General features: G+C 45.2%; 1 long non-coding RNA gene across 1 annotated transcript in view; it reads left to right on the top strand.

Moving 5' to 3' along the window:
- The first annotated feature begins 1,672 nt into the window (after positions 1 to 1,672).
- The window catches only part of LOC119956981, a 39,935-nt gene continuing 14,439 nt past the window's right edge, over positions 1,673 to 27,168 (top strand). Inside the window, exons 1-2 of the long non-coding RNA XR_005458726.1 lie at positions 1,673 to 1,755; positions 18,070 to 18,321. This is a non-coding gene — a long non-coding RNA (uncharacterized LOC119956981). The remainder of the gene's footprint in view (positions 1,756 to 18,069; positions 18,322 to 27,168) is intronic.

Genomic DNA, 27,168 nt, shown 5'->3' with positions numbered 1-27,168 from the left:
CCTCAGAACACAGAAAAACGCCTGAACTTACACCAACAGTTAAAAACAACTTGCACAACACCCTGAAAAAAGCAGTCTGCACCACCCAAAGTGAAGAGAACAAAAAGAATTCCGAAACAACAAAAGATGATTTGTTTTTCGAAGAATACTACTCAGACACAGCTGAGTCAGTCGGATATGCTTCTCACAGCATCAGCGACACGGTCGCAAAGTTCAACACGAATCAACTCGTGGTAGAAGAAGCCAACGAAGATGAAATGGGTATCAAAGAATACTACTCAGACATGGAGGAGTTATTTGGACATGCTGATCACAGCATCAGTGACACCGTTGCAAAGCTCAACACGACTCTACTCGTGGTAGATGAATCCAACACCATGATGCCATGGCAGCTCGTCGATACATTGGATGACAGCAATACCCTAGACGAAGACGACGCCACACAGAGAGCACAGGAAGACTCCACAGAGCGAGCGATGACAGGCTCCACAGTGCGAGTAATGAAAGACTCCAAAAGGGATGCAAGCAAACACTCCCTGGCGAACACCATGCATGAACAAGACCATGCAGGTAAACCCGCTGTATCTGAGCAACCGCAAGCAGACTATGACAGTCTACCAAGCTCACAGGAACAAGAAGAAGACAACGTACATCTAACCACTGACACCATGCATGCACAAGACCATGAAGGTCAACCTGCCGTATCTGAGCAACCACAAGCAGACTATGAAAGTCTAACAAGCTCACATGAACAGGAAGAAGACAATGCACCTCTACCCACTGCATGCGAAGACAGTGACAAGGTGATCACACTCGACGTACAGGATCACAGTGAGACTGACAGTTCTCAGCTTGTCTGTACCGAAGCACAGAGCGAAAACAGTAACAAGGTGATCGCACTCGACGTACAGGATCACAGCTAGGAACACTGAAGGTAACCTTAGAAAACAGCTCTGAAGAGAGAACGAACTCACAATAAAGCATCTTCTCCACATTTGAGACTACGAGCTTTATTAAGACACGAGTAACAACACACTAGGCACCCACCACCCTCTGCGTAAAAAACTTTCCACGCACATCTCCCTTAAACTTTCCCCCTCTCACCTTGAAATCGTGACCCCTTGTAACTGACACACCCAGTCTTGGGATAAGCTTGTTGCTATCCACCCTGTCCATACCTCTCATAATTTTGTAGACCTCAATCAGGTCCCCCCTCAACCTCCGTCTTTCCAATGAAAACAATCCTAATCTACTCAACCTTTCTTCATAGCTAGCACCCTCCATACCAGGCAACATCCTGGTGAACGTCCTCTGCACCCTCTCCAAGGCATCCACATCCTCCTTCGATACGGGGCCCAAAACTGCCCACAATACTCCAAATGGGGTCAGCCGAGGAGCTGAAAAGGAGAACAAATGGAATCTTTATAAATAGCACTTCAACATAGAGGCACTAGAAGATACAATAGAATGGTGCCAGCAAGTCGTAACAATCCAGTGCATGTCCAAATGTAACAATCTGACAGCCAGAATTCACCATCGCAAGGAACAGTCCTGGACTAGAAAATCAGCTGATGTATTTTGCAACAGTGTGACTATGTGTGAAGATGTTGCAATTTGAAGATAATTGACCAATTAAAACTGGAGGCAATGCTCAATGGGAGCTGTTCGCAACTGGAGGTCCAGTCAGCAGCCTCTGGCCAACTGCATTGTACCAAAAAGGGTTCATCTTCACTCAGCAGCTCAGAGAATTGCAAAGTAAGTGACTGTTTTGTAACTTTGTCGGCAAGAGCAGCCCTTACTCCCGTTTCTTTCAGCTATTGTGACTCTGAAAACCAATTTTTATTAATTGCTGTCAAAACAGTCCGATCCACCACAGCTGATGAAATTTAGAATACAATTTTTACAAAATCCAGAATTGGAAGATAATCTTAGCAATGGTGACTGTGAAACTATCGTCAATTTTTCTGAAAATTCAAGAACCGTAAAATTCCTACAGTGCTGAAGGAGACCATTCGGCCCATTGAGCCTGCACCAACCCTCCAAAAGAGCATGCTATCTAGGGCCATTCCCCCACCCTATTCCCATAACCCCACCTAACTGCACCTTTGGACACGAAAGGTCAATTGATAGGGACAATCCACCTAACCTGCACACCTTTGGACTGTGAGGAAACTGGAGCATCCGGGAGAAACACGGGCAGACAAAGGAAGAATGTGCAAACACTACACAAAGTCATCCAAGGCCATAATTGAACCCGGGTCCCTGGTGCTGTGAGGCAGCAGTGCTTACCACTGTGCCGCTGTGTCACACAGACTCAAGACATTAACTCTGCTCCCCTCTCCACAGATGCTGCCAAAAATGTCAGGGTTTTCCAGTATGTTCTGTTTTTCTTTCAGATTTCCAGCTTCCGCAGTATTTTGCTTTTGTAGTATTGATGTTAAAAACCCATCTGGTTCACTGATGTCCTTTCGGGAAGGAAATCTGCCGCCCATACTTTTTTTGGCCTACATGTGACTCCAGGCCCAATGCAATGTGTTTGACTTTTAACTGCCCTCTGAAATGGCTGAACAAGACACTCGGTACAAGGGCAATTAGGGAGGGCAGCAAATGGTGGCCCAGTCAGCGACACCCACATTCCATTGGAAAACAAAGTGGAGAAATGGCAAAAGGCAGAGAGGGAAGGACACAGCATGTGTGACAGGTCAACAAGATAGAACAGATAAAGCTGCCAGCAAACAGGACGTAATCTGACTCAGCCCACACTGGGGCTAGTATTTTCTCACTCCCAGTGAGTTCTCCCAGTTAGCCAGGGAAGACACAGCCAGAGTGAGACACAGCTGAGAGTGAGTTGGGAATTTGAAGCTAGGTGGGAATTCGAAGCTTGGGGGAGGGAGGAGCTGCTTTTTATCCTTGGTAAGTGACTGATAAGTAGTTTTTCTGTTTTCTTTTTCTTTTCATTGGTATATTTGTTTATTTTTTCTTGGGGTTTTTTTTGAAATTGTAGTTGTTGAAGTTAACCAAAGGTTTAAGACATGGCAGGAGGTCCCAGACCCGTGTCATGCTACTCGTGTGCGATGTGGGAGCTCAGGGACACGTCCACTGTCCCTGGCTCCTTCACGTACAAGGAGTGTGTCCAGTTGCAGCTCCTGTTCGACCGCGTGACGGCTCTGGAGCTGCGGATGGACTCACTTTGGAGCATCCGCGATGCTGAAGATGTCGTGGATAGTACGTACAGCGAGTTGGTCACACTGCAAGTGAAAGTTACTGAGGGAGATAGAAAATGGGTGACCAAAAGACAGAGCAAGAGTAGGAAGGCAGTGCAGGTGTCCCCTGCGGTCAACTCCCTTCAAAAGATATACCGCTTTGGATACTGTTGAGGGAGATGGCTCACCAGGGGAAGGCAGCAGCAGCCAGGTTCATGGCACTGTGGCTGGCTCTGCTGCGCAGCAGGGCAGGAAGAAGAATGGCAGGGCTATAGTGATAGGGGACTCAATCGTAAGGGGAATAGACAGGCGGTTCTGCGGATGCAATCAAGACTCCAGGATGGTATGTTGCCTCCCTGGTGCAAGGGTCAAGGATTTCTCAGAGCAGCTGCAGGGCATTCTAGGGGGGGGGGAGGGTGAACAGCCAGCTGCCGTGGTGCACATAGGCACCAACGATATAGGTAAAAACAGGACGAGGTTTTACAAGCTGAATTCAGGGAGTTAGGAGTGAAACTAAAAAGTAGGAACTCAAAAGTAGTAATCTCAGGATTGCTACCTGTGCCACGGGCTAGTCAGAGTAGGAATGTCAGGATAGATAGGATGAATGCGTGGCTCGAGAGATGGTGCAAGAGGGAGGGATTCAAATTCCTGGGGCATTGGAACCAGTTCTGGGGGAGGTGGGACCAGTACAAACCGGACGGTCTGCACCTGGGCAGGGCTGGAACCGATGTCCTGGGGGGGTGTTTGCTAGAGCTGTTGTGGAGGGTTTAAACTAATGTGGCAAGCGGATGTGAACCAATGGAGGAAGTCGGAAGGTAGTAAAACAGGGACAGAAACAAAAGGCAGTAGGGGGGAAAGTGTAAGGCAGAGAAGCCATAGTCAAAAATCAAAAAGGGCGACAGTGCAAGTGGCTGAGGGAAGCTCAGTGAATAGGCCCAGTAATACTAAAAGGAATCAAACGGGAAGTAAAAACATAAACAGAGGGGCACCGGGTTAGGTGGATTGGCCATGCTAAATTGCCCGTAGTGTCCTAATAAAAGTAAGGTTAAGTGGGGGGTTGTTGGGTTACGGGTATAGGGTGGATACGTGGGTTTGAGTGGGGTGATCATGGCTCGGCACAACATTGAGGGCCGAAGGGCCTGTTCTGTGCTGTACTGTTCTATAAATGGTAAGCCAGGAGAGACAGAGTTGTCAACTCTGGTTTGTTGCCGGTGCCACGTGATAGCGGGGCTAGGAATAGGGAGAAAGTGCAGTTGAACACGTGGCTGCAGGAATGGAGTAGGAGGGAGGGCTTCAGTTATTTGGATAATTGGAGCGCATTCTGGGGAAGGTGGGACCTGTACAAGCAGGACGGGTTGCATCCGAACCAGAGGGGCACCAATATCCTGGGAGGGAGGTTTTCAAGTACTCTTTGGGAGGGTTTAAACTAATTTGGCTGGGGAATGGGAACCGGATTTGTAGTCCAGCAACTAAGCTAACCGATATTCAGGACGCCAAAGCGTGTAGTGAGGCAGTGGGGAAGGGAACACTGACAAAGGAGAGTACTTGCAGGCACGGAGATGGGTTGAAGTGTGTATACTTCAATGCAAGAAGCATCAGGAATAAGGTGGGTGAACTTAAGGCATGGATCGGTACTTGGGACTACGATGTGGTGGCCATCACGGAAACTTGGGTAGAAGAGGGGCAGAAATGGTTGTTGGAGGTCCCTGGTTATAGATGTTTCAATAAGATTAGGGAGGGTGGTAAAAGAGGTGGAGGGGTGGCATTGTTAATTAGAGATAGTATAACAGCTGCAGAAAGGCAGTTCGAGGAGGTAGCAGTATTTACAAATTAGGTAGTATGGGTTGAAGTCAGAAATAGGAAAGGAGCAGTCAGCTTCTTGGGAGTTTTCTATAGGCCCCCCAAATAGCAGCAGAGATGTGGAGGGACAGATTGGGAAACAGATTTTGGAAAGGTGCAGAAGTCACAGGGTAGTAGTCATGGGTGATTTCAACTTCCCAAACATTGAGTGGAAACTCTTTAGATCAAATAGTTTGTATGGGGTGGTGTTTGTGCAGTGTGTCCAGGTAGCTTTTCTAACAGAGTAGAAATTCAAGAATAGTCAGAATGAATACGTGGCTTGAGAGATGGTGCAGGAGGGAGGTGTTCAGATTTTTGGAACATTGGAACCGGTTCTGGGGGCGGTGGGACCATTACAAACCGGATGGTCTACTCCTGGGCAGGACTGGAACCAATGTCCTAGGGGGTGCTTTTGCTAACACTTTTGGGGAGGTTTTAAACTAATGTGGCAGGGGGATGGGAACCAGATTAGGAAGTTAGAGGTCAGTAAAGAAGCAGCAACTAAAGCCAGTAAGGTACTAGACAATAAACTCAATGTGACTAAGGGGAAGAGTAGACAGGGAAGAGATGATGAACACAAAGGGACAGGTGGTCTGAGGTGCATTTGTTTTAATGCGAGAAGTGTAGCAGGTGAGGCAGATGAACTTAGGGCTTGGATCAGTACCTGGGAATATGATGTTATTGGTATTACTGAGACTTGGTTGAGGGAAGGGCAGGACTGGCAACTGAATATCCCAGGGGATAGATGCTTCAGGAGGGATAGAGAGGGAGGTAGAAGGGGTGGAGGAGTTGCATTACTCATCAGAGATGATATCACAGCTGTGATTAAGGAGGGCACCATGGAGGATTCGAGCACTGAGGCAATATGGATAGAGCTAAGAAATAGGAAGGGTTGGGACTTTACTACAGGCCTCCCAAAAGCGAGCATGAAGTAGAGGTACAAATATACAGACAGATTATAGAAAAATGTAGGAGCAATAGGGTGGTTGTGATGGGAGATTTTAACTTCCCCAACATTGAATGGGATTCGTGTAGTGTTGGAGGCGTAGATGTAGCAGAGATTGTAAGGAGCATCCAGGAGAGTTTTTTAGAGCAGTATGTAAATAGTCCAATTCGGGGAGGGGCCATACTGGACCTGGTATAGGGGAATGATCCCAGCCAGGTGGTTGATGTTTCAGTCGGTGATTACTTTAGGAATAGCGATCACAATTCCGTAAGTTTTAGAATACTCATGGACAAGGACAAGAGTGGTCCGAAAGGAAGGGTGCTAAATTGGGGAAAGGCAGAGTATAACAAAATTCCGCAGGACCTAGGGAATGTGGATTGGGAGCAGCTGTTTAAGGGTAAATCCACATTTGAAATGCGGGAGTCTTTTAAGCAACGGTTGATTAGAGTGCAGGACAGACATGTTCCTGTGAAAATGAAAGATAGAAATGGCAAGATCAGGGAACCATGGATGACGGGTGAAATTGTGAAACTAGCTAAGATGAAAAAGGAAGCATACATAGGATCTAGGCAACTCAAAACTGATGGAGCTTTGGAGGAATATCGGGAAAGTAAGACGAATCTCAAATGCGCAATAAAGAGGGCTAAAAGGGGTCATGAAATATCTTTGGCGAACAGGGTTAAGGAAAATCCCAAAGCCTTATATTCGTATGTAAGGAGCAAGAGGGTAACTAGAGAAAGCATTGGCCCACTCAAAGACAAAAGAGGAAATTTATGCGTGGACTCGGAGGAAATGGGTGAGATTCTTAATGAGTACTTTGCATCGGTATTCACAAAGGAGAGGGACAAGATGGATGTTGAGGCTAGGGATGGATGTTTAAATACTCTAGGTCAAGTTGTCATCCGGAAGGGGAAGTTTTGGGTATTCTAAAAGACATTAAGGTGGACAAGTCCCCAGGGCCGGATAGGATCTATCACACGTTACTGAGGGAAGTGAGGGTCGAAATAGCTGGAGCCTTAACAGATATCTTTGCAGCATCCTTGAGCACGGGTGAGGTCCCGGAGGACTGGAGAATTGCTAATGTTGTCCCTTTGTTTAAGAAGGGTAGCAGGGATAATTCAGGGAATTATAGACCTGTGAGCTTGACGTCAGTGGTAGGCAAACTGTTGGAGAAGATACTGAGGGATAGGATCTATTCACATCTGTTAGAAAATAGACTTATCAGTGATAGGCAGCATGGGTTTGTGGAGGGAAGGTCATCTCGTACAAACCTAATTGAATTATTTGAGGAAGTGACAAAGTTAATTGATGAGGGAAAGGCTGTAGCTGTCATATACATGGACTTTAGTAAGGCGTTTGATAAGGTTTCCCATGGCAGGTTGATGGCAAAAGTGAAGTCGTATGGTGTACTAGCTAGAAGTTCACGGTGTACTAGCTAGATGGATAAAGAACTGGCTGTGCAACAGGAGACAGAGAGTAGTGGTGGAAGGGAGTGTCTCAAAATGGAGAAGGGTGACTAGAGGTGTTCCACAGGGATCCGTGCTCGGACCACTGATGTTTGTGATCTACATAAATGACCTGGAGGAAGGTATAGGTGGTCTGATTAGCACGTTTGCAGATGATACTAAGATTGGTGGAGTTGCAGATAGCAAGGAGGACTGTCAGAGAATACAACAAAATATAGATAGATTGGAGAGTTGGGCAGAGAAAAGGCAAATCCAGGCAAATGCGAGGTGATGCATTTTGGAAGATCAAATTCAAGAGCGGACTATATGGTCAATGGAAGGGTCTTGGGGAAAATTGATGTACAGAGAGATCTGGGAGTTCAGGTCCATTGTATCCTGAAGGTGGCAACGCAGGTTGATAGAGTGGTCAAGAAGGCATACAGCATGCTTGCCTTCATCGGATGGGGTATTGAGTACAAGAGTCGGCAGGTCATATTACAGTTGTATAGGACTTTGGTTAGGCCACATTTGGAATACTGCGTGCAGTTCTGGTCGCCACATTACCAGAAGGATGTGGATGCTTTGGAGAGGGTGCAGAGGAGGTTCAGCAGGATGTTGCCTGGTATGGAGGGTGCTAGCTATGAAGAAAGGTTAAGTAGATTAGGATTGTTTTCATTGGAATGGCGGAGGTTGAGGGGGGACCTGATTGAGGTCTACAAAATTATGAGAGATATGGACAGGGTGGATAGCAACAAGCTTTTCCCAAGAGTGGGGGTGTCAGTTACAAGGGGTCACGATTTCAAGGTGAGAGGGGGAAAGTTTAAGGGAGATATGCGTGGAAAGTTTTTTACGCAGAGGGTGGTGGGTGCCTGGAACGCTTTACCAGCGGAGGTGGTAGAGGCGGGCACGATAGCATAATTTAAGATGCATCTAGACAGGTATATGAACGGGCGGGATCAGAGGGAAGTAGACCTTGGAAAATAGGAGACAGGTTTAGATAAAGGATCTGGATCGGCGCAGGCTGGGAGGGCCGAAGGGCCTGTTCCTGTTCAGTAATTTTCTTTGTTCTTTGTTCTAACGCAGTATGTAGATTGTCCGACCAGAGGGTAGGCCATATTGGATTTGGTATTTGGTAATGAACCTGGGCAAGTGATAGATTTGTTAGTGGGTTAGCATTTTGGAGATAGTGACCACAATTCTGTCACTTTCACTTAAATAATAGAGAGGGATAGGTGCGTGCAACAGGGCCAGGTTTACAATTGGGGGAAGAGTAAATACAATGCTGTCAGACAAGAATTAAAGTGCATAAGTTGGGAACATAGGCTGTCAGGGAAGGACCCAACTGAAATGTGGAACTTGTTCAAGGAACAGGTACTGCGTGTCTTTGATATGTATGTCCCTGTCAGGCAGGGAAGAGATGGCCGAATGAGGGAACCATGGTTGACAAGAGAGTTTGAATGTCTTGTTAAGAGGAAGAAGGAGACTTATGTAAGTCTGAGGAAACAAGGTTCAGACAGGGCGCTGGAGGGATACAAGATAGCCAGGAGGGAACTGAAGAAAGGGATTAGGAGAGCTAAGAGAGGGCATGAAAAATCTTTGGTGGGTAGGATCAAGGAAAACCCCAAGGCCTTTTACACATATGTGAGAAATATGAGAATGACTAGAGCGAGGGTAGGTACGATCAAGGACAGTAATGGGAGATTGTGCAGTGAGTCTGAAGAGATAGGAGAGGTCTTGAACGAGTACTTCAGTATTTACAAATGAGAGGGGTCATATTGTTGGAGAGGACAGTGTGAAACAGACTGGTAAGCTCGAGGACATACTTGTTTGGAAAGAAGATGTGTTGGGCATTTTGAAAAACTTGAGGATAGACAAGTCCACCGGGCCTGACGGGATATATCCAAGGATTCTTTGGGAAGCAAGAGATTAAATTGCAGAGCCGTTGGCAATGATCTTTTCGTCCCCACTGTCAACAGGGCTGGTACCAGTGGATTGGAGAGTGGCGAATGTCGTGCCCCTGTTCAAAACGGGAATAGGGATAACCCTGGGAATTACAGGCCAGCTAGTCTTACTTCGGTGGTATGTAAAGTAATGGAAAGGGTACTGAGGGATAGGATTTCTGAGCATCTGGAAAGACACTGCTTGATTAGGGATAGTCAGCACGGATTTATGAGGGGTAGGTCTTGCCTTACAAGTCTTACTGAATTCTTTGAGGAGGTGACCAAGCATGTGGATGAAGGTAAAGCAGTGGATGTAGTGTACATGGATTTTCGTAAGGCATTTGGTAAGGTTCCCCATGGTAGGCTTCTGCAGAAAGTAAGGAGGCATGGGATTGTGGGAAATTTGGCCAGGTAGATAGCGAACTGGCTCACCGATAGAAGTCAGAGAATGGTGGTGGAGGCAAATATTCAGCCTGGAGCCCAGTTACCAGTGGCGCACCGCAGGGATCAGTTCTGGGTTCTCTGCTGCTTGTGATTTTCATTAATGACTTGGATGAGGGAGTTGAAGGGTGGGTCAGTAAATTTGCAGATGAAACGGAGATTGGTGGAGTTGTGGATAGTGAGGAGGGCTGTTGTTGGCTGAAAAGAGACATAGATAGGATGCTGAGCTGGGCTGAGAAGTGGCAGATGGAGTTTAACCCTGAAAAGTGTGAGGTTGTCCATTTTGGAAGGACAAATATGAATGCGGAATACAGGGTTAACAGTAGGGTTCTTGGCAATGTGGAGGAGCAGAGAGATCTTGGGGTCTATGTTCATAGATCTTTAAAAGTTGCCACTCAAGTGGATAGAGCTGTGAAGAAGGCCAATGGTGTGCTCGTGTTCATCAGCAGAGGGATTGAATTTAAGAGCCGTGAGGTGATGATGCAGCTGCACAAAACCTTGGGAAGGCCACATTTGGAGTACTGTGTGCAGTTCTGGTCACCTCAGTTTAGGAAGGATGTGGAAGCTTTGTAAAAGGTGCAAAGGAGACTTACCAGGATGTTGCCTGGAATGGAGAATAGGTCTTACGAGAAAAGCAGAGTAAGAAGTCTTACAACACCAGGTTAAAGTCCAACAGGTTTGTTTCAAACACGAGCTTTCGGAGCGCTGCTCCTTCCTCAGGTGTTTCACCTGAGTAAGGAGCAGCGCTCCGAAAGCTCGTGTTTGAAACAAACCTGTTGGACTTTAACCTGGTGCTGTAAGACTTCTTACTGTGCTTACCCCTGTCCAACGCCGGCATCTCCACATTACGAGGAAAGGTTGAGGGTGCTAGGCTTTTCTCATTAGAATGGAGAAGGATGAGAGGCGACTTGATAGAGGTTTATCAGATGATCAGGGGAATAGATAGAGTAGGCAGTCATAGACTTTTTCCCCGGGTGGAACAAACCATTACAAGGGGACATGAATTTAAGATGAATGATGGAAGATATTGGGGGGGATTTCAGAGGTAGGTACTTTACCCAGAGAGTAGTGGGGGCATGGAATGCACTGCCTGTGGAAGAAGTTCAGTCGGAAACATTAGGGACCTTCAAGCGACTATTGGATAGTTACATGGATTACGGTAGAATGATGGAGTGTCGATTAATTTCTTCTTAAGGGCAGCACGGTAGCATTGTGGATAGCACAATTGCTTCACAGCTCCAGGGTCCCAGGTTCGATTCCGGCTTGGGTCACTGTCTGTGCGCAGTCTGCACATCCTCCCCGTGTGTGCGTGTGTTTCTTCCGGGTGCTCCGGTTTCCTCCCATAGTCCAAAGATGTGCAGGTTAGGTGGATTGGCCATTATAAATTGCCCTTAGTGTCCAAAATTGCCCTTCGTGTTGGGTGGGGTTCCTGGGTAATGGGGATAGGGTGGAGGTGTTGACCTTGGGTAGGGTGCTCTATCCAAGAGCCGGTACAGACTCGATGGACCGAATGGCCTCCTTCTGCACTGTGAATTCTATGATAATCTATGATAAATCTAGGACAAAGGTCGGCACAACATCGTGGGCGCGGCAGGTTATTACATGAAGATATGGGTTCAACGACAAGGAAAATTAGGAGAAAAGTTAAGAGGAAATATAACTTAGGAGAGGTTACTGATCCAGGTGTTAAGATTCAAAACAGAGGTACAAAAGCCAACGTAAGTGTAGTTTACCTGAATGCTCACAGTATTCGGAATAAGGTAAATGAGTTGATGGTGCAAATCATCGTGAATGACTATGATTTAGTGGCCATTACTGAAACATGGTTAAAGGATGGTCACGACTGGGAGTTAAATATCCAAGGGTATCAAACTATTCGGACGGACAGAGTGGATGGTAAGGGAGGTGGTGTAGCTCTGTTATTTAAGGATGACATCCGGGCAATAGTAAGGGATGACATCGGTGCTATGGAGGATAAGGTTGAATCCATTTGGGTGGAAATCAGGAATAGTAAGGCGAAAAAGTCATTGATAGGAGTAGTCTATTGGCCACTAAATAGTAACATTATAGTGGGGCAGGCAATAAACAAAGAAATAACTGATGCATGTAGAAATGGTACAGCAGTTATCATGGAGGATTTTAATCTACATGTCGATTGCGTCATGAACTCCAATTGGCTTTATTGGTTGGCCAATTGGAGTATGAGCTCCCTCAATGATAGCTCCTGTGTAGGCTTTGTGAGCAGTCTTAAGTTTACTGGATTGCTAGCAGCACTGTTTGTAGCTGCTCCTGTAATATCATTATTGTAAATAAATATTGGTGTGGTGACGGAACTCCTGCCTCCGGTGGAATACTACAGTGGCAACGAGGTAAACTAAGAATTTTGCGGAGACCAGCTGCCGCACTCGGAGGGTAAGCCTTGCCATTTTAAAAATGCCGTGTTTTGGAAGGTTAGAGGCATTCGACCCGGCTATTGAGGACTGGTCCCAGTATGTGGAGAGAATGTGTTACTTCTTCGGGGCAAATGATATACTGACGGATAAAAGGAGACGGCTTATCCTGCTGTCGGCGTGCGGACCCTCAGCTTTTGCCATTATACGTATTCTGACTCACCCCGATGCGCCGGACACGAAAACTTTCCAAGAAGTAACGGAATTGGTGAAAGAGCACTACGACCCAAAACCACCCCTCATTTTGCGTAGGTACAGATTCTACACAGCGAAGCGGGAAGACAGGGAGTCAGTCACAAATTTCTTGACCCGCCGTGAGTTCGGCCCGACGACGCTAAATGAAATGCTTCGGGACCGGTTAGTGTGTGGTATAAACAACCTCACAATACAGGAAACGCCTGTTGCCGGAAACAGAGCTAACTGCAGGCAGGCGTTACAGCTCGCACTGTCCCTAGAAAAGGCAGCAAGTGGGGCGCAGGAACTACAGGGCACGCCAATGGAGGTAGATACCTGTGAGAGGGACTACCACAACGGGTCCTGCTACCAGATAGCCGCCCTCAGGAAAAATCTGAGGAATAGAGGGAAAAAGGAAAACCCCAGAACTGCCCCCAAGTCTGCCAGGACTAACTGGAGACAGAGGGAAGTACCGGCCGGGGCTCCCCCAACAGAGAAGGACCGTTTCTGGCACCAGACAGTGGGGTAACAATGACAGAAACCCAAGAAGGAGGTGGCAAAAGAGGAATAGCACGTGGGGACGCAGGGAAGTACACAACCTAGACGCCCCATCCTCCTCCGAAGAGGAACAATTATATAATATTGCAACAAAGAAAGCAGAACCCATTAGGATTACCCCATGGGTGAACGGGCGGCCGACAATAATGGAAATAGACACGGGTGCGGCCGTATCAGTAATGGGAGTGGCAGCATTTAGAAAAATCGAAGATGGACTCCAGCCACTAACCCTAACAAAAACATTGACGAAACTTAAAACCTACACGGGGGAACCCCTGGAAGTTCTAGGCACGACTCATGTACCCGTGGAATATGAGAAACAATTGCTCAGATTACCATTGACTATAGTAGAGGGCTCCGGACCGAGCTTAATTGGACGGAACTGGCTGAAAGATCTAAAATTAGATTGGATGAAAATTTTCCAGAGTGGAAGCGGGCAGTTGAGTGGAGTACTCCAAAAATACCCAGAGGTCTTCCAGGAAGGTTTGGGGGAAATCATAGGCGCCAAAGCAACTTTGCACGTGGACCCAGAAGCCCTTCCGAATGTATCCGCAATAGTTTCCTTGAACAGCATGTAATGGAACCTGCAAGGGAACAAGCGGTCCTAGATCTGGTCCTGTGTAATGAGACAGGATTCATTAATGATCTCATAGTTAGGGATCCTCTCGGGAGGAGCGATCACAATATGGTGGAATTTAAAATACAGATGGAGGGTGAGAAGGTAAAATCAAAAGCTCGTGGTTTGTGCTTCAACAAAGGAGATTACAATGGGATGAGAAAACAGCTAGCTCTGGTAGACTGGGAGCAAAGACTTTATGGTGAAACAGTTGAGGAACAGTGGAGAACCTTCCAAGCAATTTTTCACAGTGCTCAGCAAAGGTTTATGCCAACAAAAAGGAAGGACGGTAGAAAGAGTGAAAATCGACCGTGGATATCTAAGGAAATAAGGGAGAGTATCAAATTGAAGGAAAAAGCATACAAAGTGGCAAAGATTGGTGGGAGACTAGAGGACTGGGAAATGTTTAGGGGGCAACAGAAATCTACTAAAATAGCTATAAAGAAGAGTATGATAGATTATGAGAGTAAACTTGCTCAGAATATAAAAACAGACAGTAAAAGTTTCTACAAATATGTAAAACAAAAAAAAGTTAAATATTGGTCCTTAAGAGGATGAGAAGGGAGATTTAATAATGGGAGATAAGGAAATGGCTGAGGAACTGAACAGGTTTTTTGGGTCGGTCTTCACAGTGGAAGACACAAATAATATGCCAGTGACTGATAGAAATGAGGCTATGACAGGTGAGGACCTTGAGATGATTGTTATCATGAAGGAGGTAGTGATGGCCAAGCTAATGGGGCTAAAGGTAGACAAGTCTCCTGGCCCTGATGGAATACATCCCAGAGTGCTAAAAGAAATTGCTAGGGAAATTGCAAATGCACTGGTGATAATTGACTTGACTCTGGGGTGGTCACGGTGGATTGGATATTAGCAAACGTGACACCAATGTTTAAAAAAGGAGGTAGGCAGAAAGCGGGTAATTATAGGCCAGTGAGCTTAACTTCGGTGGTAGGGAAGATGCTGGAATCTATCATCAAAGAATAAATAGCGAGGCAATTGGATGGCAATTGTCCTATTGGGCAGACGCAGCATGGATTCATAAAGGGCAGGTCGTGCCTAAATAATTTAATGGAATTTTTTGAGGACATTACCAGAGCGGTGGATAACTGGGAGCCAATGGATGTGGTATATCTGGATTTCCAGAAAGCCTTTGACAAGGTGCCACACAAAAGGTTGCTGCATCAGATAAAGATGCATGTCATTCAGGGTAAAGTAGTAGCATGGATGGAGGATTGGTTAATTAATCGAAAGCAAAGATTTGGGATTAATGGGTGTTTCTCTGGTTGGCAATCAGTAGCTAATGGTGTCTCTCAGTGATCAGTGTTGGGCCAACAATTGAACACAATTTACATAGATGATTTGGAGTTTGGGACCAAGGGCAATGTGTCCAAGTTTGCAGATGACACTAAGATGAGTGGTAAAGCAAAAAGTGCAGAGAATATCGGAAGTCTGCAGAGGGATTTGGATAGGTTAAGTGAATGGGCTAGGGTCTGGCAGATGGAATACAATGTTGACAAATGTGAGGTTATCCATTTTGGTAAGAATAACAGCAAAATGGATTATTATTTAAATGATAAAATATTAAAACATGCTGGTGTGCAGAGAGACCTGGGTGTGCTCGTGCATGAGTCACAAAAAGTTGGTTTACAGGTGAACAGGTGATTAAGAAAGCGAATGGAATTTTGTCCTTCATTGCTAGAGGGATGGAGTTTAAGACTAGGGAGGTTATGCTGCAATTGTATAAGGTGTTAGTGAGGCCACACCTGGAGTATTGTGTTCAGTTTTGGTCTCCTTACCTGAGAAAGGACGTACTGGCGCTGGAGGGTGTGCAGAGGAGTTTCACGAGGTTAATCCCAGAGCTGAAGGGGTTGGATTATGAGGAGAGGTTGAGTAGACTGGGACTGTACTCGTTGGAATTTAGAAAGATATGGGGGGATCTTATGGAAACATACAAAATTATGAAGGGAATAGATCGGATAGATGCGGGCAAGTTGTTTCCACTGGCGGGTGAAAGCAGAACTAGGGGGCATAGCCTCAAAATAAGGGGAAGTAGATTTAGGACTGAGTTAAGGAGGAACGTCTTCACCCAAAGGTTTGTGAATCTTGTGAATTCCTTGCCCAATGAAGCAGTTGAGGCTCTTTCATTAAATGTTTTTAAGATAAAGATCGATAGTTTTTCGAAGAATAAAGGGATTAAGGGTTATCGTGTTCGAAAGTGGAGCTGAGTCCACAAAAGATCAGCCATGATCTCATTGAATGGCGGAGCAGGCTCGAGGGGCCATATGGCCTACTCCTGCTCCTAGTTCTTATGTTCATTTGCTGGCAGATGGTGCAGCTGGTGGGAAGAATAGGGGTGGAAGCTACCAGCCCCAAGGATTGTGGGACAATTTAGAACGAGAGTTCATAGTTTCATGATAAGGGACAGCAGATTTAAAACAGGTGAGGAGAAATTACTTCTCTAAAAGGGTCGTGAATTTGTGGAATTCACGACACGAAACTGTGTTGGATGCCAGGACATTGAGTAAATTTAAGGAGGAGGTAGACAGATTTTTAATGAGTAATGGGTTGAAGAGTTATGGAGAACGGGTAGGAAAGCGGAGTTGAGACCGAGATGAGATCAGCCATGATCATAATGAAGGATGGAGTGGGCTTGAGGGGCTGAATTGTCGATTCCTGCCCCTTGCTCTTTTGTTCTTCTCCACCATATTTTTCAGGACTTAAACAAAAAAGACCAAGGGATGCGGACCCGCAATGTCATGCTGGCAGGGCAGGCCTGATGAGAAACATAGTCTGTAGAAGATTGGGGCACCATTTTTAAACGGCACCCCAATCTTTAAAAATAAAAATAAAACCTATCTTCTCACCCCCACAGAAACCACTGTACCCCTTCATGGAGCACCCCTTTCTCCCCATACTGAACCCCGTTCACAAAGTCTCCCACCGATGAAATCGGCTACCCGCATCTGCAAAGGAACATCCCCCCATGGAACACCCACATACTTTACCCCCCCCCCCCCCCCAATAGTCCCCGGGTACTGCCCGGGCATGACCCTCTCCCCCCCTGGGGTATGTCCTTCACCTGCATGCCTCTTCTGCTTGCAAAGTGCACATCATGGGGGACCTGTCATGATTCACGTCAGCCTGCCCTCATGCCGACATGTCTGGATAATCGAATGGGGATGGACCACCTGGCGTGAAGAGCTGATCATTATATTCAAATCTATTCAAATGGGGGACTCCTGTTACATTTTTAGAAGAGGAAGGGGACAATTGAAATGGGAAATCCCACCAAGGTCAAACGCATTTTAGGGCTCCTGTGGGATATCCTGCTCCCACCGCCTATCCTGCCCCTTCAAAACTGGGAGTGGAAAATCTTCCCCCGGTCTATGTAACTTCTGCTGGGTATGCAAACTGAGCTGTTTTGGACCAGATCGGGTTACCTGGAAAGAAAAAAAGAAAAACAATGGTCTATTGTTGTCTTAAGACATCACTCGCTGTGTAGTGTACGGTATCTATACTTCTCCACTTAATACAACCTCTCAAACATTTTTTTTTTAACCTTTAATTTGAGACTTTTATTCAATTTCAACATCTGTCATAGCCAGATTCGATCCCAGATCCCCAGAGCATTAACCTGGGTCTCTGGATTACTAGCCCAGTTACAATACCATTACGCCACTGCCTAGCCCATATAGTCTTGGCAGAATATGATGTCTTGTAACTTCTCAAAGTTATGAGGCAATTTATTTTTTCAAACAAATTCGGATAGCTCTGCAGTTTCTGGAAACATTTTGGTTGGTAATGTTATTTTTTTAAATAAAGGTCGAGTCTTTACAATATAATTACCGAATACAACAATTCACTAATGATAATCCATGTTCACTAATGAATAAACATTAATTTAATTATTGTTTTTTGCTATGAAATCAATATATAGTTAATATAGAAAAGGTGCAGAAGGTGAAATGGCTGCAGGAAGCCAATGCTCGAGGTATAAAAGGGCTTCCTTGACCTTGTTGCTAGTCATGAAGTGGAGATGCCGGCGTTGGACTGGGGTGAGCACAGTAAGAAGTCTTACAACACCAGGTTAAAGTCCAACAGGATTGTTTCAAACACTAGCTTTCGGAGCACTGCTCCTTCCTCAGGTGAATCTGATTCAAAAATATGATATGATTCAAAAGTACTCCATTGGCTTTAAAACAGTTTACGAGATCCAGCGGGAGTGAGGTTTTATAGAAATGTACATTTGTTCTAATTGGTTGCAAATTAGGATATATTACACTTAGTGTCCTCACCAGAATTATTGATAAAGATTGAGTCTTCAATCATTCTTGAACATTGTTTTAAAATGCCCATGGAGAATTTATTGAGCAGTGAAAGACGGGAAGGGCAACAAATTAAATGAAGTTCATGGTGTTTCCAGTTCAGTTTTTAATTGTTTTTTTTTACTGTAGCGCAAGAGGGCTGGACATACGTCTCACCAAAACTGAAACTGGCTGACAATCAGGTCTCTGAAGTGAACCTGCCTTGAGATTGGAGAGGTTCAACCAGAAGCTGCTGAGCTCACAGCCAATAATGGAAGAACTGCAGGAAAACCAGCAGCCCTCCAGTTCCAATGAAGAGCAACCTCCAAAGGCCAGCAGTAAATGTGTATCACTCGGGAAATCAAAAGTACCCTTGGAATATCAACAATTATCTGGGAAGCGGTAAGTTCAATGTTTATTATGAAAAGAGCAACAGCAGATGGTTCTATCTTTCATTTCAATCAGCTCTGGCCCAACATATTGAGGAAGATCTACTGCATGTAGGAGTGATTCCTCTTGAGGCACAAGCTAGAATTAAGGGTTGGTTTACTAAGTCACGGTGAGTCCACACCAAGTAAAATAAAATAACAAAGTTTTTATTCACAACACAATATATCCACAGCCCGTTAGATCCCTACCGGCTTCCTTTCTAGGCGGTGCCTTACTGGCCGACCTTTTATACAGAGGTTAATAGAGATTCCCTGCCCCCAGCTGGGGAGCTCATACTCCGGAAGGGCCATGGGAAAGATATGCATTCCACCCCTGTAGCCCCATGCAGGCTATTGCAGTCAGGTGAAACAGTTAAGGAACAGTGAAGAACTTTCCAAGAGATTTTTTACAGTGCTCAGCAGAGGTTTATACCAACAAAAAGGAAGGACGGTAGAAAGAGGGAAAATCGACCGTGGATATCTAAGGAAATAAGGGAGAGTATCAAATTGAAGGAAAAAGCATACAAAGTGGCAAAGATTGGTGGGAGACTAGAGGACTGGGAAATGTTTAGGGGGCAACAGAAAGCTACTAAAAAAGCTATAAAGAAGAGTATGATAGATTATGAGAGTAAACTTGCTCAGAATATAAAAACAGACAGTAAAAGTTTCTACAAATATATAAAACAAAAAAGAGTGGCTAAGGTAAATATTGGTCCTTTAGAGGATGTGAAGGGAGATTTAATAATGGGAGATGAACAGGTTTTTTGGGTCGGTCTTCCAGTGGATAACACAAATAACATGCCAGTGACTGATGGAATTGAGGCTATGACAGATGAGGACCTTGAGACGATTGTTATCACGAAGGAGGTAGTGATGGGCAAGCTAATGGGGCTAAAGGTAGACAAGTCTCCTGGCTCTGATGGAATGCATCCCAAAGTACTAAATTGGCTAGGGAAATTGCAAATGCACTGGTGATAATTTACCCAAATTCACGACACTCTAGGGTGGTCCCGGCAGATTGGAAATGAGCAAACGTGACACCACTGTTTAAAAAAGGAGGTAGGCAGAAAGCGAGTTATTATAGGCCAATTAGCTTAACTTCGGTAGTAGGGTAGATGCTGGAATCCATAATCCAGGAAAAAATAGTGAGGCATGGGCGGAAATTGTCCCATTGGGCAGACGCAACATGGTTTCATAAAGGGCAAGCCGTGCTTAACTAGTGGAATTTTTTGAGGACATTGCCAGTGCAGTAGACAGCGGGGAGCCAATAGATGTGGTATATCTAGATTTTCAAAAAGCTTTTGACAAGGTGCCACACAAAAGGTTGCTGCATAAGATAAGGATGCATCACGTTAAGGGTAAAGTTGTAGCATGGATAGAGGATTGGTTAATTAATAGAAAGCAAACAAAAGCAAGTTAGTGGATTAATGGGTGTTTCTCTGGTTGGCAATCAGTAGCTAGTGGTGTCCCTCAGAGATCAGTGTTGGGCCCACAATTTTTCACAATTTACATAGATGATTTGGAGTTGGGGACCAATTGCAATGTGTCCAAGTTTGCAGACGACACGAAGATGAATGGTAAAATAAAAAGTGCAGAGGATACTGGAAGTCTGCAGATGGATTTAGATAGGTTAAGGCTAGGATCTGGCAGATGGAATACAATGTTGCAAAATGTGAGGTTATCCATTTTGGTAAGAATAACAGCAAAATGGATTATTATTTAAATGATAAAATATTAAAACATGCTGGTGTGCAGAGAGACCTGGGTGTGCTCGTGCATGAGTCACAAAAAGTTGGTTTACAGGTGAACAGGGGATAAAAAGAAAGCGAATGGAATTTTGTCCTTCATTGCTAGAGGGATGGAGTTTAAGACGAGGGAGGTGATACTGCAATTGTATAAGGTGTTAGTGAGGCCACACCTGGAGTATTGTGTTCAGTTTTGGTTTCCTTACCTGAGAAAGGATGCACTGGCTTTGGAGGGTGTGCAGAGGAGATTCACTCGGTTAATCCCAGAGTTGAGGGGGTTGGATTATGAGGAGAGGTTGAATAGACTGGGACTTTACTTTTTGGAATTTAGAAGAATGAGGGGGTATCTTACAGAAACATATAAAATTATAGAGGGAATAGATAGGATAGATGCAGGGAGGTTGTTTCCACTGGCGAGTGAAAGCAGAACAGGGGGGCATAGCCTCAAAATAAGGGGAAGTAGGTTTAGGACTGAGTTTAGGAGAAACATCTTCAGCCAAAGGGTTGTAAATCTATGGAATTCCCTGCCCAGTGAAGCAGTTGAGTATCCTTTGTTAAATGTTTTCAAGATAGTTTTTTGAAGAATAAAGGAATAAAGGGTTATGGTGTTCGGGCGGGAAAGTGGAGCTGAGTCCACAAAAGATCAGCCATGATCTCTTTAAATGACGGAGCAGGTTCGAAGGACCAGATGGCCTACTCCTGCTCCTAGTTCTTGTGTTCTTCATACATGAATGTAATGTAAGGGATAATGAAATGTTTACAGAAAGCTACTAGAGGGAGCAATCCTAGAAGATAATAAGGGATGACGCTGAGCCTTGTGGGACAAAAGGTTGGAGTAGGTGGTCGGAGCAGAAGCTGGCTAGGAGTACTGTAGATAGTGAGAGAGTAAGAAAATAGTTAATGAGTTGGTGAGTTAGATGTTAGATAAGTATTGCTTAATGTGTGTTTAATCAACTGTTAGTTCTTAGGGATAAAATGAAAATCGCTTATTGTCACGAGTAGGCTTCAATGAAGTTACTGTGAAAAGCCCCTAGTCGCCACATTCCGGCGCCTGTCCGGAGAGGCTGGTACGGGAATCGAACCGTGCTGCTGGCCTGCTTTAAAAGCCAGCGATTTAGCTGAGTGAGCTAAACCAGATAAGTGTCATATCCAATTATAGTGTTAAATCAATAGTTTTGTAAGTTTACAAGACTCGTTGTTCTCTGATCAGCACTACACATCAAAGCCATCTGGTTAGAGCAAGGCAGTGAACATAAGAACTAGGAGCAGGAGTAGGCCATCTGGCCCCTCGAGCCTGCTCCGCCATTCAATGAGATCATGGCTGATCTTTTGTGGACTCAGCTCCACTTTCCGGCCCGAACACCATAACCCTTAATCCCTTTATTCTTCAAAAAACTATCTATCTTTACCTTAAAAACATGTAATGAAGGAGCCTCAACTGCTTCACTGGGCAAGGAATTCCATAGATTCACAACCCTTTGGGTGAAGAAGTTCCTCCTAAACTCAGTCCTAAATCTACTTCCCCTTATTTTGAGGCTATGTCCCCTAGTTCTGCTTTCACCCGCCAGTGGAAACAACCTGCCCGCATCTATCCTATCTATTCCCTTCATAATTTTAAACACAACACAAGAGACAGAATTAATCTGCATTTGGAGAGGCAGGGATAACCAAGAACAGTCAGCATGGTTTTGTTAAGGGGAGGTCATGTCTGACAAACTTGATTGAATTTTCCAAAGCGGTGACCAGGTGTGCCAATGAGGGAAATGCATTTGATGTAGTCTACTTGGACTTCAGCAAGGTTTTTGATAAGGTCCCACATGGGAGACCTTCAGAAAGGGCGAATAACGTTTCTGCTTTTTTAACGCCAAATGATCTGTACCAGTTTAAAGTTAGCTATTTGGGATGAAGGATGTGTCATAATATAAACATCAGTGTATAATGGTGCAGAGACACACACTGACTGACACACTGCAAGACCAATCAACACAGACAACACAGCAGCCAATCACCAGGTGAGGGCACTAGCTTTCCCGCTCATTCGGGATGAAGCCTCTGAGACGGACAGAGCTCGTAGCTAGTAGCACAAACCTTCACCATGTGCTAACAGTTTAGACTGGTCAGGATAGGCAAAGGTCTTCAGTTAATCTAACATAGTGTCGGCCCACAGTGCAAGTATGTTCAACAGTTCTTAGCTTAATAAAATAATGTTGTACTATTACAAGTTTTGCTAGCCTGTCTATGTTACTGCTAAGGTAAACGCAGTCTCCACAGATCCAGAGTACCCAACACATCAGAATGCACCGGGTGTAAAGACTAACTGATAAGGTAATTTCGGAACGAAAGAATTGTGCAGTATACATAAACGACCTGGTGGTGTTTAATGAAACATGGAAGCGGCATTTGGAACATTTGAAGGAATTGTTCAATCCAGTACAAGACGTTGGCTTGGTGGTAAACATCACTAAAAGTGAGTTTGCGAAAGCGCAGGTCACATTCTTAGGCCATACCATTGGCCACGGCACAGAGGCACAGTGGTTAGCACATTTGCCCCACTGTGCCAGAGATCATGTCTTTCCATGTCTGCTTGGGTTCCTCTGTGTGCTCCGGTTTCCTCCCACAGCCCAAAGATGTGCAGGTTAGGTAGATTTGCCATGATAAATTGCCCCATAGTGTCCAAAGGTTGCCAAAATTGCCCAAAGATTAAATGGGGTTACATGGTTAGGACAGTGGAGTGGATCGAGGGTAAGTTGCTCTCTCAGAGGTTGGGTATTGACTCGATGGACCGAATGACCTCCTTTTGCAATGTAAAGATTCTATGGTTCTATGAGTCTACATGGTCAGATGGCCCCACAGAATTCAAAAATGAATAGCTGGATTCTTCCGCCCCGCCGGCTGCAAGAACGCCACGGGCGAGAGACGGACGATGGAGAAGTCCGTAGACCTCGGATGGGTTTCTCCGGTCGCCGGGCGGATGTGGCCAGAGAATCCCGCCCGAAAGCTATTGGGGAGTTTCCAATACCATCAATGAGAAGAGAAGTTTTAAGATTTTTGGGCATGAATGGTTTCTGCAGAAAATCATGCCAAATTCTAGCAGTGTGGTTCCTTCACTGACTGAACTTTTGAAAAAACACAAGAAATTTAATTGGACATCAGAATGTCAAGAGACATTCAACAATCTGAAAATGAATACCGTGAATACCGCCCAGTCCATCACACGAACCTGCCTCCCATTCATGGACTCCATCTACACCTCCCGCTGCCGGGGGAAAGCGGGCAGCATAATCAAGGATCCCTCTCACCCGGCTTACTCACTTTTCCAACTTCTTCCATCGGGCAGGAGATTCAGAAGTCTGAGAACACGCACGAACAGACTCAAAAACAGCTTCTTCCCCACTGTCACCAGACTCCTAAATGACCCTCTTATTGACTGACCTCATTAACACTACACCCTGTATGCTTCAACCGATGCCAATGCTTATGTAGTTACATTGTATATCTTGTGTTGCCCTATTATGTATTCTCATGTATTTTCTTGAATTTTGTTTAATTCCCTTTTCTTCCATGTACTGAATGATCTGTTGAGCTGCTTGCAGAAAAATACTTTTCACTGTACCTCGGTACACGTGACAATAAACAAATCCAATCCAATCCAACAAGTCATCTTTCTTATAAATCTTGTCCATATCAAGTAATAAAGTCGCCAGACCTTCTTCTGAGTCTAACTCTTCCAACTCCAGCTCAGAAAGCACTTTGTTTCGGATTTTACTGCCATATGGTAAAGAAACAGCCAATGCCATATCTTGTTTTCTCTTTCCTAAAGCAGTCACCTTAGTCCACATAACTACTGCACTTCTCCATTGGTCGTATGATTCCCTTTCAGAAAATAGGGGAGGATAATCATAACCAGCCATCTTTGTCCTGGGTTCAGCCATGTTTCCCTTTATTTTTTCACTCCTTGGTTTGATCTGGAAAAATTGTATCTTTCAAGCCTTCACATTTACACAGCAACCATCCTCTGCTACCATTGTTAACATTACTAGATGCTGTGGTATGAAGTCCAAAGATGTGCAGGTGAGGTGGATTGGCCATGATAAATTGCCCTTAGTGTCCAAAATTGCCCTTAGTGTTGGGTGGGGTTACTGGGTTATGGGGATAGGGTGGAGGTGTTAACCTTGGGTGGGGTGCTCTTTCCAGGAGCCGGTGCAGACTCGATGGGCCGAATGGCCTCCTTCTGCACAGTAAATTCTATGTAAAAAGAGGCAAGAGTTCAGCTCCTTTTCACCAACACACCTTTAATGGTTCAAACTCACTCTGCACTGATCTCTACAGATCATCACAAGCTCCAGAGTCCACCTGAAGCCCCTTTACATATCAGTGTCAATCATTGAACACTTAACATAAATGAGACAATCATTTAACACTTAACATAAATGAGACAACTAATTGCAATGTCTCTTAACCCATTACTTAACATTATTCACTCTACCCCTTAGGTTAAAGGAGGTGGAAGGGTGGGGGACACTACAAGTGTAGTGTCTGGGGTTTAGGAACTGCCCAACTTAAATACAGGTAAAAATAAAACACTTAACCAGCAACCACTGCGTCCCCCACACGAGAACAGCAATCAGCTGTTATGGGTCCGCGCAAACAATTTAAATCTTTACTATTTACCCAGCAGTCACTCTGTCCTCACTCCAACCGGATTCAGCTGGAAACTCCCAACAGTAAATTTTTTAAAAATTTACTCCCCTTCTCAGCAAGCATTCACTCAGCAACCACTACGCCCCGCACGATAACACCTCAAGGAAAGAAAAACTACTTACCAGTCACCAGCCAATCACTTACCTGCAGGCTGTGATGTCATGGTTCAACTTCTTTCTACTTCTACCTGCCCTCAAGTCTCCATCTTTATCTTTACTCGGCTGGGATCCTTACAGTGATTGTTTTTTTATGGTTCGAGGAGGAGGTCGGGAGGGAAACACTGAAGAAGTGTTTGGGGTTTAACTGTCACTTGACAACAGCTCCTCCACAAACCAACTTCAAGATACGGTGACCGCAATGCACTGATGCAATTTTTCCTCGCAACAGCCAATCAGCAGTTCCGCTCTACTGTCCTCTGCCGGATGCTTGCCTTCACTTGAACATGGAGGGTGTCTTGCTCAGGTGCATGTTCTGGATGCAGTGACCGCAATGCACTGATGCAAATTTTCCTCGCAACAGCCAATCAGCAGCTCCGCTCTCCTGCCCTCTGTTGGATATTATGTTGGATTAAACTCCATTTGCCACTTCTCTGCCCAAGTCTCCAACCTATCTATGTCCTGTTGTATCCTCTGACAATCTTCAATACTATCTATCACTCCACCAACCTTGGTGTCACCCGCGAACTGACTAATCAGACCAGCTACATTTTCCTCCAAATCGTTTATGTACACTACAAATAACAAAGGCCCCAGCACCGATGAAAAGAAAAATGAAATGAAAATCGCTTATTGTCACGAGTAGGCTTCAATGAAGTTACTGTGAAAAGCCCCTAGTCGCCACATTCCAGCGCCTGTCCAGGGAGGCTGGTATGGGAATCGAACCATGCTGCTGGCCTGCTTGGTCTGCTTTAAAAGCCAGCGATTTAGCCTGGTGAGCTAAACCAGCCCCTGTTTTGCTCTAGAGTCGCCAGGTATCTTTTGATACCGCCACAAGGTTCAAACCCGAATACTGATCAAAGAACCAATGCACCAGTTATTTAGTTCAAAGTCAATAATATTTATTTACACACACAGTAATATCTACTCATGCACAAAATACCATAAACAAAACTATCTCTAACGCTAAAGCCTATACTTAACTTCAGGTGACCACCCAGTCAGAGGAACAATGGCCGTTGTTCAGATCTGAGGCTGTTGGGTACGAAGGTGTAACAGGAGAACAGCTAAGGTCGTCCGTCTGGTAGCGAGCGTTGACCTTGGACTTACTTGCTTCTGGTGCTGCTGGTGGAGGGGTCTCTCCACTTCGAGAGCCGAGTCCAAGAGCACGATTCTCTCTCGGGGGCTTCTTCTTATACCTGAAGGGGACTTCGCGCTCTTTTGGGCGGGCCTTGAACTTGGCCCCAATTAATTGGACTGCATCTTGATCACTGGTATCGATCTCGACCAATAAAGGGGTGGGTACCCTGATGGCTGGGCGTGTCTTTGGTGGCTGTTGGCCTTGCTTTGTTTGTGTCTTTCTGGCGCCGGGGTGTCTACCTTCGTATCGGTTACTTGAATGCTATTCCTTTGTAACAGGAGATATGCTATCAATATGCGAATTGACCTACAGTTTCAGTCTCGTCTGGGAGTTCGCTTCTCAATACACATCCAGGCTCTGTGCCTGCCTGCTTTCTTAGCATTGTCCATGTTTCCCTATAGTCTTTGCAAACATCCATTTTATATTCTGGAAGTGGCCATCCCAGATGGCTATACTTTCTGCTGTTTTTATACTCCTCAAGCGTTTCGACTGTCCCCACCCTTCTGACCGTAAAAGCCCTCCTTTTTCTTTTTGCCGAGGTTCACGATATCCCTCATTCCCCAAGGCTCCCTAAATTTCCCATACTTATCCTTCGTTCTCGAAGGAACGTGACTTTCCTGAATCCTAATCAACTGTCGCTTGAAAGACTCGCACATGTCCAATGTTGATTTACCCTCCAGCAGCCACACCCAATTCATAATCTTCAATTCCTGTCTAATGTTATCGTAATTTTCCTTTCCCCAGTTTAGCCCCTGAACCCAAGGGTTACCCTCTTCCCTCTCCATAACTACCCAAAAACCTACGGAATTGTGGCCACTACTCCCAAAGTGTTCCCCTACTGAAACCTCAATCACCTGTCCAGGCTCATTCCCCAATACTAGGTCCAGCACTGCCCCTTCCCTAGTTGGACTGTCAACATATTTCATCAAGACGTCTACCTGGATACACCTTAAAACTCTCCCCCATCCAAACCCCTAGCACCAAGTGAGTCCCAATCAATATCGGGGAAGTTAAAGTCCCCAACCACAACAACCCTGTTACTTTTGTATCGATCCAAAATCTCTCTACCTATCTGCACC

Source organism: Scyliorhinus canicula, chromosome 25, assembly GCF_902713615.1.
Source record: "Scyliorhinus canicula chromosome 25, sScyCan1.1, whole genome shotgun sequence".
Classification (NCBI taxonomy): domain Eukaryota; kingdom Metazoa; phylum Chordata; class Chondrichthyes; order Carcharhiniformes; family Scyliorhinidae; genus Scyliorhinus; species Scyliorhinus canicula.
Note: the sequence above shows the minus strand (reverse complement) of the source record. Positions and strands in the feature narration are given on the sequence as shown.